At 35.5% G+C, this 15838-nt stretch overlaps 1 protein-coding gene across 3 annotated transcripts in view; it reads left to right on the forward strand.

Annotated features, from left to right (window-relative positions):
• SNTG1 (syntrophin gamma 1) overlaps positions 1 to 15838 on the forward strand; it is an 858007-nt gene that overhangs the window by 17195 nt on the left and 824974 nt on the right. The gene's annotated exons all lie outside the window — the stretch shown is intronic.

Genomic DNA, 15838 nt, shown 5'->3' on the forward strand with positions numbered 1-15838 from the left:
TGCAACCCTGGAAACCACTGATCTGCTCTCTATCTCTATAATTTTGTCATTTTGAGAATGTTACATAAATGGAATCATATGGTATGTAGCATTTGAGATCCATTTTTTGCACTCAGAGTAAACTATCCAAGTTGTTGCCTGTGTCAGTAGTTTATTCATTTTAATTGCTAAATAGTATTTTGTGATATTCCAGGTTTTCCAATCTGTTTGCTCATTTAGTGATTGAAGGACATTTAGGTTGCTTTCAGTTTTGGGCTACTGTGAATAAAGGTGCTATGAATATTCACGTACAAGTAATTTGTTATTCAGTAATAGATAACTGGAATATCTCCCTATGAGCACTCATGATCACTTAATAGGACATAGTAACAATATATTTTGAGAAAGTAGGTAGACCAGGTACTAGAGAATAACTTGAATCAGTCATAATAATTTTTAAACTCTGGTATTCATGGATGGATGATGGTTTTTTACTGGTTGCATTTTCTCTATTAGTTTCAGATGTATAATACTGTAAAACAATAATAATGTTCGAGAAATTAATGTAAAATTTAAACAAATCAATAAACTTCCCATACAAGTATCGATTTTCTAAGAAGAGGTTCTAGGTAATGTCATATTTACTTGATTTTATAATTACCCATATATTCTATTACCAAAAAATAAATAGGTTTGTGAAAGGTAACCAAATATCTACACACAATTTGTACAAATACAATTTTTTTGCAATTTATATTTTTTAGAAGTTCACAAATATATTTATAAAAACTGGAGCATATATTGTGCCATGAAGAAAACTATGCTGAACTTCAAATGATTAAATTTCAAAGACCATGATGTTATATCAATACGATTTAATTAAATATAAATTAATTAAAAATAACTAGAATTTTTCAACAAATGAATATGAAACAACTGAACATTCACATGCAAAGAAAATGAGTCTAGACATAGACCTTAACAGTCTTCACAAAAATTAACTTAAAGTGAACCATTCATCCAAATGTAAAATTCAAAACCACTAAACTCCTTGAAGATATCATAAGAGAAAATATAGATGACCTTTGGTATGGCAATAACTTTTTGGATATAACATCAAAGGCATAATCCTTCAAAGAAATAATTGATAAGCTAAATTAATTAAAATTAAAAATGTCTCCTCTGTGAAAGACAATGTCAAGAGAATAAGAAGACAAGCTATGGAATAGGAGAAAATACTTGCAAAGGATATACTTAATAAAAGACTGTTACTTAAAATATACAAAGAGCACTTCAAGCCCAATAATAGGAAAACAAACAAACCAATTAAAAAATAGATAAAGGACCTTAACAAACATCTCACCAAAGAAGATATGCAAGTGGCAAATAAGCATATGAAAAGATGCTCAACACCTTATGTCATTAATAAATTGCAAATTAAAACAACAGTGAGATGCCACTGCACAACAAAAAAATTAGAAAATTAGAATGGCCAAAATCTAAAACACTGACGATACAAAATGTTGACAAGAATGTGGGGAAACAGAAACTTATCCATTGCTAGTAGAAATACAAAATGGTAGAGCCACGTGGAGTACAGTTGGGGACTTTTTTCAAGACTAAACATACTCTTAGCATACAATCTAACAATCACACTTCTTGTTATTTACTCAAATTATTTGAAAACTTAAGTCCGGCAAAACTGGCTCAGGAATATTTATAGCAACTTTATTCATAATACCAAGCTTGGAAGTAATCAAAATGTTCTGCAGTAGATGAATGAATACAGAAACTCTGGTACTCCCAGGTAAGGGAATACTATACAGTGCTAAAAAAAAAAAATGAGTTATTAAGCCATGTAAAGACATGGACTATGTGTGAAATATATGTTAATATTAACTTACTTAAGAAGTTGAGAATATATTTTAATTATTAAGTTACTTAAATATTATGGTACTAAGTGCAAGAAGCTAACCTAGAAAGGCTACATATTATATGATTCCAACTATGTGACATTCTGGAAAAGGCAGAATTATGGAGACAGTAAAAAATATAATAATCATAATAAATTACTGATTGCCAGAAGTTAGGGGGAGGGAGGGATAAGTAGGCAGAGTATAGATTTTTATCACAGTAAAACTAATCTGTATGACACTATAATAGTGGACAAAATTCATTATATGTTTGTCCAAACCCACAGAATGTACAGCACCTAGAGAGAACCGTAATGTAAATGATGGACTTTGGGGCTGGGAGTGGTGGCTCACGCCTGTAATCCCAGCACTTTGGGAGGCTGAGTGGGGCAGATCACAAGGTCAGGAGTTCGAGATCAGCCTGGCCAACATAGTAAAACCCCGTGTCTACTAAAAATATAAAATAATAATAAAAAACATTAGCCAGGCATGGTGGCATGTGCCTGTAGTCCCAGCTACACAGGAGGTTGAGGCAGGAGAATCGCTTGCACCCGGGAGGCAGAGGTTGTAGTGAGCCAAGATCACACCACTGCACTCCAGCCTGGGCAACAGAGTGAGACTCTGTGAGACTCTGTCTCAAAAAATAATAAATTAATAAAAAAAAATAAAAAAGATGGACTTTGGGTGAAGATGTGTCTGTGGGTTTTTTTTTTTTTTTTTTTTTTTTTTGGTGAGACAGAGTCTAGCTCTGTCCCCCAGACTGGAGTGCAGTGGTGTGATATCAGCTGCTCACTGCAACCTCTGCCTCCTGGGTTCAAGTGATTCTCCAGCCTCAGCCTCCCAGGTAGCTGGAATTACAGGCACTCACCACCGTGCCCAGCCAATTTTTTTTATTTTTAGTAGAGACAGGGTTTTGCCATGTTGGCCAGGCTGCTCTCGAACTCCTGACCTCAGGTGATACTCCCACCTGGGCCTCCCAAAGTGCTGGGATTATAAGTGTGAGCCACTGCGACTGGCTGGAGAGTCTTAGATTGTAATAAATAAACTACTCTGCTGGTGTGCAACAAATGTTGATAGTAGGCTAGGTTGTGGGTGTGGCAGTGCAGGAGCTATACAGAAACTCTCTGCACATTTTGCCCAATTTTGCTGTCAATGTAAAACTACTTTAAAAAATAGTATATTTAATTCTTTTAAAATTAGAAAATTTTCATGTTTGTAAAATTAAGAAATGCTGTTCCCCAATGCAAGAAAAAAATAATATTTTTTAAATCAGAAAATATTTTAAACAAAAAAGTAATAAAATGTTATACATATGATTTTTTAGGACATGGAAAATTTATAAGTAATTCTCTAGCCTTAAATATGTTTTTGGAAAGCAACAAAGAATAAAGATGACTAAGCATCCATGTCAAAAATTTTAAATAAATCTAAAAATAATCACAGTGGAATTGGACAAGAGGCTATAATTAATGTAAGAATGTAATTAATGAAAACAAACGCAAACATAGTATAGGAAAACAAAGAAAAGGCTGGCTTTTCAATAGATTTATATGTGAACAAATTATGGTAGGACATCAAGAAAAAGGGAGGACTTAAATAACTAATAAAGAAAATAAAATCGAGATAAAATTTATTTAAAAGTTAGTAGTATATTGACAACCACTTCCCATCAATATTTTAGAAATTGTATTTTCAACTTATAAATTCCTAGGAAAATATAATTCATTGGAGAGGAAAGGATGAAAGCAGGGGGCATGGGATTCATTCCTCTCCTGAGGACATGATAAAGGCCAGTGACTCATCTGAATCTCTTCCTAAATATGCAGCCACTGGCCTCTTACTCAATGGTACTTGCTAGGCAGAAAAGGCAAGCCTGCATGTATGTAGAGCTTGTGCAGGCCATCCCTGATTTAGGATTGATTATGGGTTCCCTGAAGAATGTCATAGGAACGATGCAACTTTCTGGGCTGTGAAATGGAGGTCTTTTGTGAGGCAATCTGTGCATCCCACTCAGGGACATCCTCTGACCCAGTGAGTGAGACGGGAAGGATGCACCTGGGGGGCTGCCCCCCTCCCGTCCGCGCCTGTGCTGCTAGGTGACACGTGTCAGTAGCTTTATCAGGGAGGCCTGACACTGGATGAGATCCCTGAATCATGGATTTATGGTTGAGCAACTCAGCCCTTTGTTTTAGCTTATTTTATGAAGTGTTTCCTCAAGAGGCAGAAAACCAAAATAACAAAACAAGTAAACAATTAAAACAAAACAAAACCAAAAAAGCCTTATAGGCATTAAAGTAATTAAATTGTTAGAAAAAGATAAATAAACTACAAGTCCAGACTGCTTCGAAAGCAATTTATACCAAACAGCCAAGAAAAAAAATATCCTGGAGATTAGGACAAAAAGAAGTCTCCCATGAACTTTATAAGGTTATCAAATTTTGAATTTAAAACATAACAAGAGATAGTATGAGAAAAAGACAATACATAAAATAGCAAACCACACCCAGGAATAGAAAAAAAAATCATTCTTTGTGCCTTTTTTACATTTATATCAGTGAGGCAAGATTATTCTGTTCGAAAAGTAATAAAGCAATTAGCACTATTAATAGATTGTGAGAACCATACTATAACCTCAATATATAGGTTTTTATTAACTAATTAAAAATTATTCAAATTCCTGTAACATCTAATAATCTAGCAATCTAGAAATAAAAGAGGACTTTCTAAATCTGATGAAGGAGATATATAATATATATGTGTGTATATATATACGTGTGTGTAGCATATGTACATATTATATATATATGTGTGTGTATATGTGTATGTATATATATATACATATATGTTACATAAACCATCATTCTATATTTATATATGTTGGAAATTTTCTATTTGAAACCAGGAACAAAGTAAGAACACCAGTGAAACCACTTCCTTTCCATATTGCATTGAAAGTCTTTTCCACCACAGTAAGCACATTAACGACAATAACTGACAAACACGTTAATGGTTAGAAAGGAATACAAAGACACCTGCCACACTTTCCAATATTTGCACACAGCGATGCTCCCAAAATTTATAAATAAGATATTAGCAAGAACACTCGAAAAAATACTGCATGAAATATGAAAATTAAAAAATAAATTTTATGCTTAGATACCAGCAATATATACATTAACACATCTATAGCAAATGATACATATAAAATAAACACCTTTTAATGTCACATAACAATTAAGAATGATCAAAAAGTAAGCCTACCTAAAGCAATAAAAAAAAGATACATTTCAAAGGCAAAAACTATTAAAAGACTTTGCAATACCTTTCCCCAAAGAGGAAACACAAATGTTGCATAAAGAAAAGGTGTTCAACCTTACTGATTCTCATGGAAATGCAAATTAAAGCCATAAAAACAGATAGACAAAACTTAAAATTACTAAATGTAACAACCTCTGATAAAGATGCAGAGCAGCAGGAACTCTCATATTGCAGGTGGCAGAGTAACATTTACAGTGTGGCAGAACAACAGTTTGGCCTTATTTATTAAATTAGAATATCCACATATCCGATAAACCAGGGACTGTACCCTGAAGAAACCCTTGCACATATACACCTAAATACATGTGAGATTCATAGCAGCATAGTTCATAAACATGGGAATCATAGACACTGTAGACTACTAGAGGGAAGACAGAAGCGGCGGCACAGGTGGAAAAACTACCTATTGGGTACAATGCTCACTATCTGGGTGATGGGATCCATACCCCAACCCTCAGCATCGCACAATGTACCCATGCAGCAAACCTGCACACTTAACCCTAAATCTAAAATAAAAGTTGAAATATTTTTAAAATGTGAAAATAACCTAGAAGTTTATGAACAAACTAACCAAAAAAGCAAAAATAACCTAGAAGTTTATAAACAAACTAAAACAAAATCAGTATTGGTATGTATTCATGCGCTAGAATTACATCAGCAACGGAAATGAGAGGATGATGGCTACTTGCTCAATGTGAATGAATGTCGCAATCACAATACTGAGTGAATACAACAGGATACAAAAGGAAAATAACACATTATGATTCCATTCAAATGAAGTTTCAAAACTGGCAAGAAATATTGTTTTTAGACGTATAGACATTAAGTAGTACCATGGTTAGAATAAGGTGGCTTCTGGCTGAATGAGGGACCTTATGAAATTCTGGCAATATTCACTATCTTGATTTGGACAGTCATTAGTAGTTACTAGATTTAAACACATAAAAGTATACGTATATATTTTATGCATTGTGTGCACTTAATTTTTATAATTAAGGGAAAAAAGTTATATAATTGAAGCATTAAAACAGGACAGAAAGTCCTCTGCTCACCCTTCCCCATTTCATGAAGCTTCCAATCCCTTTTGTGGACGAGACACAGATCACTAAAACAGGTCAGTTTTACCTCAACCACTGGATCTTACACAGTTTTCTGTTTTAGTTCCTATTACATCTTCTAAAACATAGTAAGTGCTCAAACACATTTGTTGAGTGAGTGAAGGTCTAACATTTTAAAGAAAATCAATAATTTTTGCTCTGTTGTTTAATCCTAATGCAATTCTATTTACTTTTCTTCTAACTTTTTATTTGAAAAATGTCAATCTTAGAAAAAAATTGAAAGAACCCACATAGTGAACACATATAAAATCTTCACCAAGATGTATTAATTTTAAATAATGTTGAACATTATTATTGAATAATGTATAACTTTCATTATTGATGTCCAGTGTTTTATTATTACACATGGTTTCTATCCATCTCAAACTAGTCATTATGTTTTTTTTTTTTTTAAAATAGTCGGAATGTATTTAATGACAATTTATTTGATCCCTGTTGTTTTTTTAAAATACATTGAGATATAATTCCCATAACATAATAGTTACCCTCTTAAAGTGTATAATTTAGTGGCTTTTAGTCTATTTACAAGGTGGTGTAACCATCACCACTATTTAATTTCAGAATGTTTTCATCATCTCAAAACAAACTGAATCATTAGCCGTCACTCCTCATTCTCCTTTCCTCCCAGTCCTTGGCAACCACTAATATATTTTCTGTCCCTATGGACTTTCCTATTCTGGACATTTAAGATAAATGGAGTCATAAAATCTGTGGTCTTATGTGATTGACTTCTTTCACTTGGCATACTGTTGCCAAAGTTCATCCATATTGTAGCATACCTGAGTGCTTCATGCTTTTTCTTTTTTTGAGACGGAGTCTTGCTCTGTCGCCCAGGCTGGAGTGCAGTGGCGCAGTCTCGGCTCACTGCAAGCTCCGCCTCCCGGGTTCACGCCATTCTCTTGCCTCAGCCTCTCCTAGTGGCTGGGACTACAGGTGACTGCCACCACACCCGGCTTTTTCATAGATGTGTAATATTCCACTGTATGATTTTTTTACCACATTGTATTTATCCATTTATCACTTGGTGAACATTTTGATGTTCCCACTTTTTTATTATTATGACTAAAGCTGCTGTTAACATTCATGTGCAAGTTTTTTTGTGAATGTATGTTTTCAGTTTTCTTGGATATATATCTAGTGGTGCAATTGCTGGGTCATATGGACTAACATCATGAGGAACCACAAAACTGTTTTCCAAAGCAGCTGTACATTCCCACCAACAATTCATGAAGATTTCGATTTTTCCTTATCCTCACCAATGCTTGTTAGTGTCTGTCTTTTTTATTATAGCCATCCTACTGGATGTGAAGGGGTAACTGACTCTGGTTTTAATTTGCATATAATTAGCGATTTTTTTGATGCTTATGATTTTGGTGTCACATCTAAGAAACTATTGCCTAACTTAAGAGCTCAAGATTCATTCCTAAATTTGCTTCTGAGAATTTAACAGTTTAGCTTTTACATTTTGGTCTTTGGTCCGTTTTGAGTAAACTTTTGTATATGCCACGTTGTAGAGGCCAACTGTATTTATTTATTTAGTTAGTTAGTTATTTTTGCTTGTGGATTTCCAGTTGTTCCAGCACCATTTGTTTAAGAAGCTATTCTTTTCTCATTGGATGATCTTGGCACATTATTGGAAATCAATTGGCTATAAATGTAAGGGTTTGTTTTTTGAACTCTCAATTTTACTCCATTGATGTTGATGTCCAGTCTCATCCCAATATTACACAATTTTATTATTGTACCTTTGTACTAAATTTTGAAAGAGATGGACATGAGCCCATTCACTTTTATTCATCCTGTTTGATGCTCATTAATTCATGTGATGCATATTTATTGGTAACCTCCTGGACTTGGTTGTGGAGGTTTGGCAGGGATATCACTACATATTTACGGTCTCTGCTTAGGTTAGGAATTATGTGGGAAAGGGAAAAGGCATAAATGTGAAGAGATAAGTAAACTTATAATTTATATCCAAGATGTTTACTTCTTTCTGTCTCTCAACAAATTCTTAACTGAAATTAAATATGCTGAGAAGGAAAAGTGAATAGTGCAATCTGTGAGATGAGTGTGTGGAGGTAAGTCTCTTATCTGGTTAGGATGTCTGGGCTACTATTCAAAATGTAAACCTAAATTTGACTGGGTTATTCTCTAGTCTTTATCAGGTATACCTTACTTAAATTGATACCTTCCCTGATTACACATACCTTTCCTTGCAGCAAGCATCTTTCCTGGCCATGATCACCTGTCCTGGTCATATATACTATATAGATCTATCTATCATCTATCTACCTATCTATCTATCTATCTATATCATCTATCTATCTATCATCTATCATCTATCTATCTCTCTATCTACTCAACCCACCTATCTACCTATTTATCATATCATTTTTGTCATATTATCATGTAGACTTTCTTTGAGAGAAAATATGATAGAATGGTTTTTTCAAATTAGGCAATTCACAAAGATTTCAGCCAATTTTCATTTCAATATAAAATAACTGATACGAGGTGAAAATGCTATGATAAAGATTAATGTGAGAATGGAAGAGACCTCAGAGAGAAGCTGGGACTAAATCATTCACTGGAAATTATACCCCTGAAGAGCATGTGTTTAATGATAGAGTTTGTTCTGGAAAGTGAAATAATTGCAAAATAAAGGTAATAATTGCAAAATAAAGGTAATAATTGCCATTGTCATGATTATGTCAACAAGTCCTGTGAAATTTCATCAAAAATACAGGTGCAAATATAAGAGCAACATGTTTGTGTATGCATGTGAAAATAGTACCATGTGTGAACAAGTAAATAAGTTGATTTAAAATCTAATCTTCATAAGAAAATATGGGTTTCTTCATGAAACTTCCATCAGAAAAATAGCTCAAACAGGATAGGATTAGATGAGTAACCTGGAGAAAAGAAATGCTGAAACAGAGGAATTGTTTCTCTTTGAATTTGTGAGCGGAAAATGTTAAACATATTTTTAAAAGAAACTATTATTTATCTTCATGAGAAAGTATGATAAATCAATGCCAATGCTGATTTAACGCCAGTAATTTTAAGCCATCCTGTACCATAAAGGTTGAAGAAGGCAGAAAAGGTGTTGTCTAGATCATTGGTTAATAAAACTGACCAAACAGTTGTAGGAAGCATTTGAAAGTATGAATTTAAGACCTTATTCCAGACTTGCTAAATTTTAATCTTATCTGTGGAATGAGACAGCAGCCAAGCAGAAGTGTGTGTGTGTGTGTGTGTGTGTGTGTGTGTGTGTGTGTTAAAGCGCTTCTGAATGTCCCAATGACATCTTCTTAGAAGAAATGTTTGGAGAGCAACCTACTCCGATGAGGACTTTGATGCATGTCTTAGGGGATTCCCATACTATTTCACTCACAAAGGGCCCCCAAAGCCATTAATTCCTTTTTTTTTTTTTTTTTTTTTTTTTTTTTTTTTTTTTTTTTTTTGGTGTTAAGCACAGGCCTTCAATGACTGCAGAGATGCTTAGGAAGAATTTTACAGATGGGAAATGCTGAGTCACTGGAAAAAAGTGGCTTCATGTGAGGAAGGAGATGTAAGCCAAACAAAAAAACACAAAAGAAAAAGAAAAAAATCATGCAGCCCAGGTGACTCTATCCAAATGCACACTGGCTCCCATCTTCCCAGCCCTGGTTAAGACAGACAGGAGAAATCAAACAAAGGTTTGTAGAACCCAGCTGATGTATGCTCAGCCAGGACATCTCTCCTGTGCTCTTGGCACAGTCCTTTGTCACCAGCCTGCGGCTCTGGCCCAGTGTTGGAAGCCAGATTTCCCCAAACCTTGGCAACTGCAAAACCCAACACTGCAATTCACCTGATAGCCTGGCAGATGTACTCACTTACAGTATTTCAAATTTGTATTCTAACTTCATTCTCCCTTCATCTTCCCTATTGGACTGTGAGGTATAACTGTGACTTTTCTATTTTTTAAATGCTCAGCTGCAATATCTGCGATTTTCCCTCTGACATGGATAGCAGTGAGCTTTGGCATTTACATTTTAAAGGGACGAATTGATTATGTGAAAGTGAATCCAATTAAAACTAATTAAAGTTAAAACTAAAAGATGTTTATGAACACTGAAAAGAATCCTAATTGGCATGGTTCACAGAGAGACTTATTCAGCAATTGTTGAGTTTCCAATATGCAAGGAACTAGGGGTCATTGCAAACTAGTGGATATAATTTAAAGGGCTTAGTGCAGGCATAAGGACCCTTAACAGAGTTGACCAAAATGTTTTCAGCTGACTTAATGCCCTTTAAAAAATAAATTTTATAATTGATTTAGATACAAAGAACATTTTCCTTTTTTTTAATGTGGCTCTTCTATCTGCTTTGAAAACTCAGTGTTTTCAAACTCCAGAAAATTCACTATTTATGCTTTTTTACAATAGGCTCTGTTTTCTGTAATTTGGAAAAATGTGTCACTATTATGTAAAATTTTTCCTGCCACTTACTCATTCCACTTCCTGACCTTTCTTTTTGTACCCAAATGTTCATAGCACCCTTATCTAGTCAAAATTAGAAATAACCCAACAGTCCATCAACAAGTGAATAGCACACATGGTACATCCACACAAGGGAAATTTTTCAAGCAAAAAACAGCAATTATGTATTGAAATACTTATTGATACACGCATCAACCTAGATGAACTTCAAAACAGTTATGCTGGCTGGGCATGGTGGCTCATGTCTGTAATCCCAACACTTTGGGAGGCCGAGGTGGGCAGATCATCTGAGGTCAGGAGTTCCAGACCAGCCTGGTCAACATGGTGAAACCCCATCTGTACTAAAAATACAAAAATTAGCCAGACGTGGTGGCACTCACCTGTAATTCCAGCTACTCAGGAGGCTGAGGCAGGAGACCGCTTGAACCCGGGAAGCAGAGGTTGCAGTGAGCCAAGATTGCACCACTGCACTCCAGCCTGGGGGAAAGAGCTAGACTCCATCTCAAAACAGACAAACAAACAAACAAATAAACAAACCCAGTTAGGCTGATAAAAGAAGTCAGACCAAAAAAAGGGAAAAAAGAGTACACATTATATGATTCCGATTACATAAAATTCTAGAAAATACAAGCTAAACTATAGTGGAGTGGAGCAGGAGCTGCCTGGGACGGGAAGAAGCAGGAATATCAGGAGAAAGGGATGACATAGAGGCTTGCGGGGACTTTTAGGGGTGGGGTTCAGTGTGCTGATAATGGCGATGGTTTCAAACTATACACTTAAATATGTGCAGTTTGTTACATGTGAATTATCTTCATAAAGCTGTTACAAAATTAATTTTGGCTTTTTATTTGTACTGTTTCAAAGTGACTACTAGAACATTTAAAATTCTCTATGTAGCTCACATTACATTTCTACTGCAGAGTACTGATCGAGATCTAACTATGGTTTTTCAGGAAATATGAAGGACAATGAAACATGCTAACCACACCACTGAGATCTAGTCAGCTACACTCAATGGAAACCATAGAAAAAATGATTAGGCTTTTTTCAACAACTAATGACAAGGGAAACCAGAGGTAAAAAGGGTCATGTGAAAAATACCAACCAAATGCAATGTGTAGCTTTTCAGACTGTGATTTTACATTTCCTTTTAGAGTCATTCAGCTGTCTTGGTGGCAGCCAGTTCTCTTTTCTTTCTCCTTTCCTCTCTGCTTTCCTGCCTTCCTCCCTCCTTCTTTTGAGTTCCTTTTTGAAGCATTATTCCTGTCAGATCCACAAGCTAATATTTTTGGCATCGTCATTGACTTGTCCCTCCCTTCTTTTCTATATCCTATCAGTGATCAGTCATAAATTCGGCCTTGCCCTTATCTTTGAACCTGCCTCTCCCTTCCCTGGCTACAAAAGTAGCCTCGTTATTGGTTCCCTGACTCCTTTCAAATCCATGCCATGCCACTCTGTCTTATTTTCTGAAACCCAGATTCTAATCATTCCATGCCCTTGACTATTAACCTCCATTGGCTACCCACAACTGACCATGTAATTCCTTGGTGTAATTTGTAAAGCTATTCTCAAGCTGAGCCCACTTGTCTCTCGAATCTCATATATGATCACTGCCATTGATGTGTTCCCAAATAACAGGATCAGCTCAGTGTGTGCCAAGCATTTTGCATGCCTTAGCTAATTTAATTCATATAATAATCCCAGAAGGTAGGTAATAATTATAATCCCCATTATTTTATAGACAAAGGAACATGTGCATGTTTATTAAATTGTATACTCAGGATGAAAATCGTCACTACATAGACAGGATTCAAATTAATTGCAGTGCTATACTATTCTTCCAGTGCCAAAAGGTGCATTTGTGGCATTTCTCTTTGTCCCTCCCTATCTTACTGTGCCTCCTTTCTTTCTTTCTTTCTCTTTCTTTCTTTCTTTCTTTCTTTTTCTTTTCTTTCTTTCTTTCTTTCTCTTTCTTTCTTTCTTTCTCTTTCTCTCTCTCTCTTTCTCTTTCTCTCTTTCTCTCTCTCTTTCTCTCTCTCTCTTTCTCTCTCTCTCTCTCTTTCTTTCTCTCTCTCTCTTCCTTCTTTCCTTTCTTCCTTGCTTTCCTCCTTCTTTCTTTTTCTTCCTTTCTCCCATTGTTTCTTGGACTTCATAACAAGAGTTTATTTTTTTCCTATGAAAATACAAATTTAAAGTAGATAACATATTTTGACTGTGTAATAAACTTGTACAAATTGTATTACATTTCAAATCTTGTTCTAGGTGTTGCTCTTTTCCTTCAGCATTATGTTTGTTGGAAATCTCACCATGTTGTTTCTGAAGCTTTAGTTCAGTATGTGTAAGTGTTTCATAGTATTCCACAGTGGTGCCCTATCACGTTTTACCAGTCTGTCTCCTAGAGATGGATCCTTAGGTTATTTTCAATTATCAGATACTATGCATAGTAGTGAAATAAGACTTTAGGATATTTCTCTGATTGACTTACGAGTTTGCCGTTTCAAAATGTTTTCACATTTTAAATTTTATTTAGTACTGCAGACTGTTTTCAGAATGGCCATTTCAATTTATACTTACTCTTTCCACTAGCATGTTAAAATCTCTGTTTTCTAACATTCTGTATAAACTTTGGCATTAGCCACCCTTTAACTTTACCGTTCTAATGGGTATAAATTCATATGTTGGCATCTAAATTTGTATCTATATCACTACTAGTGAATGTGAAAATCTCTTTAATTTTCAACCATTAGGCCCTCATCTATAGCCTGTCTATTTATATAGTCAGTTGCCAATAAATAGTTTAACTGAATAAGACCCTTGTCATTGACCCCTTAGTATACACACCACAAATGCTGACTTAATAAAAAGCAATGTACTACACTTTGTTGTTGTTGTTGGGTTTTTCTGAAACAGAGTCGCACTATGTAATCCATGCTGGTTTCGAAATCCTGGGCTCAAACAACCTTTTCCACTTCAGCCTCCCAAGTTACTAGAATTACAGGTTTGGGCCACCGTGCCTGGCCTGCTTATTTTGTATGACAAATTCCTGCTGTGTCTTTTGAGTTGGCTCAGTTAACCATGGGTAACAAGGCATAAAATAGTTCAAGCTATTAGTCATTAAGGCTTTTAAAATAACCAAACTGAACAACTTGTTCTCTGTGGTATATTCTACATTTAGCAAAGGCCCACACTCAATTTCTCTATTTTCCTAGAAAGCATTGGGTTTCAAAGTTCTAACCATGGGCTTCTTGGAAAGTCAGCAGCTCCTGAGAGGTCTAGGGTCTAGCAGGCTGAGAACATATCTTCTCTGCCTTTTGCTTAAAAAGGAAAAATGAGGAACAGTAAAACTTGTGAAGTAAAATATAAGCAAAACTGAAAAAGTCTTATGATACACAATAATAAGATAATACACAAGAGGATATTTGAATCCAGCATAGCATGAGATGATTTCTTGGCTTCTGGGAGTTGACTCCATCAGGCTTTGGCCTGTATAATCTGGAGTCTGCAAAATTTGAGGTGCTTGGGTTGAACCAAACCAATACAGAGAAATTGCACACTGAGTCCTTGAGGTGGCAGGAGGGCACAAACCAAATGCCCTGAAAGACCTGGGAAACCGCACCAAAAGGTAGTCAACTAGGTAACATGCACCAAATACATTGAGCGGGGATGTGCAAAATGCCTTGAAAGACAGAGGATCCCAGCACCCAGGCGGTATTGTAATCACATACCTGAGGAATGGCTGTGCCCACTCTTGGGGTGGGTGGTGGTTGGTTAGCTTAGTGAAAAAGTAGATTTTCCTGGGAAATATTGTCTCAGTGAAAAGGGGAATGGCTAATTCAGTCATAGTGGCAGGTGTATCTTTATTTCTACCTGCTTTATCTCTTAACTTGATTATATACAATATGAAATTCATATAACAAAATCCTTTACTTTGACTCTGTGTTTTATGAAGCAAACTTTCATAACATTTGGCATCCTCTCATGTTTGCTCAAGGAGAGACAATGTGTTCAACAGATGACATTTCTGTACAGTCTCTTTCACCAAATGACATTTTGTAAATACTTATTGAGGACCTAACATGTGCCCAATATTGTGCTAACAACAGAGAACTCAAAACAGCTATGGCCCTGTCCTCACAGAACTTGCAGTCAGATGGTAGAGAGAGATAGTAAATACTAAACATAGAAATATTAAATATTTTAAGCATGTAATCATACATGTGAAAATAGAACACATGTTGCAAAAACATCATGAGACAGGATACTACTTATGTGAATACTTTAGTCTCAGGGGTCAGGAATGACCACTCTGAGGAAATGATCTCTTAGCTGATATTCTAAGTTTAAAATCTGTAACTGATAAAATCAATATACGTTTGATGGAGCAATGTTTAAGGCACTGTTGGAACAGCCCTTGCCATTTAGAGATGAGAACGTGGACTAGACTGAATTCATCAATAAAATACTCCTTTGTGGGGTGCATCTGAGTGGGGCACCCTCTCTTCTCAGGACAAACTCTTCAGTCCCGTATCACTCTGCATTCAAGCTCTGACAACGCAAGAGTGGGTGGTTTCACAAAAGGGGGTTTCCCTTTGACCCTTTCCCTGCTTTCTGTCCAAAAAATATGAATATAACAACTCCAGCCTCCGTGCAGTTCCTTTTGAGGAGACTTAACATTGCTGAAGAGGTTAAACAGCTCCCTTCTAGAAGAACCGCCCTCTTCCCAGAAGAAGTTGTCTTTATGGCACTCCTACACCTTTAAGACTCGCCAGAATGGTCACCTCACTTATAACTGATATTCAGAACCTGATATCACTTTCTTCTGACTTTTCCTCTGAAATTCATTAAACAAATGTTTATATATTATATATTTATATTAATATATAGTATATTTACATTAATTTATGTATATTATATATTTATATTTATATATTATATATTTACATATATATATATGCATATTTGAAATGGCTCTGAAACTGGTCGTGAAGGCCTTTGCACCTGCTTCAGGTTCACGGGCAGCCTGGCCTGC

Source organism: Nomascus leucogenys, chromosome 16, assembly GCF_006542625.1.
Source record: "Nomascus leucogenys isolate Asia chromosome 16, Asia_NLE_v1, whole genome shotgun sequence".
NCBI lineage: Eukaryota > Metazoa > Chordata > Mammalia > Primates > Hylobatidae > Nomascus > Nomascus leucogenys.